This window comes from Austrofundulus limnaeus, unplaced genomic scaffold (genome assembly GCF_001266775.1).
Source record: "Austrofundulus limnaeus strain Quisiro unplaced genomic scaffold, Austrofundulus_limnaeus-1.0 Scaffold420, whole genome shotgun sequence".
NCBI classification, from domain to species: Eukaryota; Metazoa; Chordata; class Actinopteri; order Cyprinodontiformes; family Rivulidae; genus Austrofundulus; species Austrofundulus limnaeus.
The window spans coordinates 243013-245527 of NW_013952822.1; the positions used below are offsets into that span (position 1 = coordinate 243013).

Genomic DNA, 2515 nt, shown 5'->3' on the forward strand with positions numbered 1-2515 from the left:
GTCATCTACAAGCTTTGCAAGTGGGAAAACCTGAAAAATCAACAGTGGATCAAATACTTGTTCTCCCCACTGTATATACACACTCAGTGACCAGTCAGAACCCCCGGATCAGAACACCTGTTTGTGAGCGATTGTGAACATGCGTGTATATACAAGATTTCTCCAATGGAATATCTAATAGTGACTGTGGAGGACCGGAGACCCAACCCCCAAGACACGAGGCAGACATAGGGAAGACCAGAGCCCAAGGGCCCGAGACGGATCCCGAGCGCAGAGCCCGAAGTGGCACCCGCACGGGAAGATCTGCCCACCCACCTCCCAGATCAGACCATAGGGAAGAACTGGGAGAGTCCCCCCAGTGACCACACGCACAGCCCCCGGGGCTAGCAGCGACANTGTCAGAAGTTTGAGAAAAGTCATTTGGTTGGTAAACTTTGTTTAACTACCCAGTCTGTTAGTTGTCCTCATCAGAGTGGAAAATTAGAAGTTCTATATAAAGGATTTAACATACAAAGTTAAAAACAGCTTTTATTTTGAAGGATTATTTTGACCATTGAGGTGTTTAGGTTGCTACATTTTTTGTAGTATTTCAGGGTCAGGAGTTTCTCCACTGGAAAGTTGCTGTCAGAGAACTAACACAAGGGGGAGCTCTGGTTCTCATTATTTAGCCATCTTATCCTGTTTTCATGGATTTTGGGTACAAATGAGAGAAATGCTAAAAGCACAATCCACTATGGTGCTACTGTGCTGCTGACCACACTTTCAGTCACAACTGGGAGTAGATTTAAATGCATCAATCATCCAAATTTACACTCAGAAAATGTAAACCTTTCTGTAATTCGCTGAATTGAAAGACWTGTTTTAAAAACCAGAAAATCTTTGCTAGTGTTGTCAGTGTTGTATAGAACTGTATTGAAGAAAGAGCTGAAGGAAAGACTGAAACTTTTTTTCTGCACGAAAATATGTTTTGTTTTTCTAATATCTTCAAGTGTTTGTTGTACAACAGGACATGAAACTGTCAGAAACTGAGGGTCTGTAGAGGCCAAGCAAAAAGTACATGTAAACTGAGGAAATGCGAGGGTTAGATTTGCTTGTCAGATTGGAGTGAATGGCATGCAAAGAATGTGTGGTGTATGTCTATGTAAGGATTACTCCCACTGTAAGTCAWTAATCATTAAAGTCATGAATCAATTCAATTAGTGGCCAGGAGAGAAAACAGCTGGGTCTCTTTTTTGTTGCTCTTTTTTCCYATCATGTTTTCTGCCCAACATTTCTTAAAGGAATGCATTCTGTCTGTCCAAAGTGGAGGATGCTGTTATCTTTCTGCTCTATCAGAATCATGTTCTGTGGGTTTTCCAGGGCCTTCGACACCATCCAGCCTTCTTCAGGATGTGAAGCTGCTGTGTTCTGATGTGTACTGTCTCCTGGTTGCTGATTATCTGACATGCAGGCCTCAGTTTGTGTAACTAGGGAGGATCCTGCCTGATGTGGCGATCAGTAACACAAGAGATTCACAGGCGATTTGTCTAATTATGTCTRCTAAAAACCTTACAACTATTTCCTTTTTCTGAGGCACTTTGTTAGAGAAGAGATGGTTGGATAATAGGATTTTGACATGAATACAAAAAATCCAGAGAGTAAACGGGATATCTATGGAAGCTACTTGAGAGGTCAAAATAAATAAAAAGTGACATGATTTAACCAAAGGCTAATTACCCTTGACTCACACAAAAGCCCATCAAGAATAATAGTTTTCTCAATTTACCTTTACCTAGTAGAAAGATGKTCTTTAGCTTAGACCAGGGGTGTCAAATTAATTTTCACTGAGGGCCACACGAAATTTTATGGTGTCCCCTAATAGGGCCAGTTGTAATCAACTTTGACATTTTGTGTTTAACAGAATAAACAGAACACGTCCCAATTCCTCATCTCGTTACAGCTGAGCACTACTAACAATAACTGAGCTGTACGTGGTATTTCCTGCATAGAAACAGTGTTTTTAACACATCTTATGTGTACATCTGACTAAATGTGAAATAAATGATACAGAAATACTATTCAAAGTAAAAGTAAGAGTTTTACTTACTGAGTTGTCTTCAATTCCGACGGGGAATTCACAGAATAATCAAAATACATTATAGGAGATTTAGTGTAAGGTCAATGCTGGCTTTAAAGCAGTTTGTTTTAAGACGTTAATACAGGGCTGTTCAACTAAATTGCTCTGGGGCCACAGTTACTCTAAATAGCAGGCAAAAGCAGTGGTAGTGACTCAGGGGCAGGACAAATGGACTGTACTTATGTAACACCTTTCTATCCAACCAGGATACTCAAAGTGCTTCACACTACAGTCTGTGTCCTCATTTACCCATTCACACAACACTCTGTTAGATCTCACTACAAAGCTAACTTGTACAAATCAATGTACAGAGACTAATTAGTGCTTCAAATCACATTCATACACTGATGAGACACACATCAGAGGCAGTGGGGGTTCAGTGTCTTGCCCAAGTACACA

The 2515-nt window shown here is 40.6% G+C and overlaps 1 long non-coding RNA gene across 1 annotated transcript in view; it reads right to left on the reverse strand.

The window, feature by feature from the left end:
* LOC106529063 (uncharacterized) overlaps positions 1-2225 on the reverse strand; it is a 15678-nt gene extending 13453 nt beyond the window's left edge. Inside the window, exon 1 of the long non-coding RNA XR_001311580.1 lies at positions 2087-2225. This is a non-coding gene — a long non-coding RNA (uncharacterized LOC106529063). The remainder of the gene's footprint in view (positions 1-2086) is intronic.
* Positions 2226-2515: the final 290 nt, after the last annotated feature.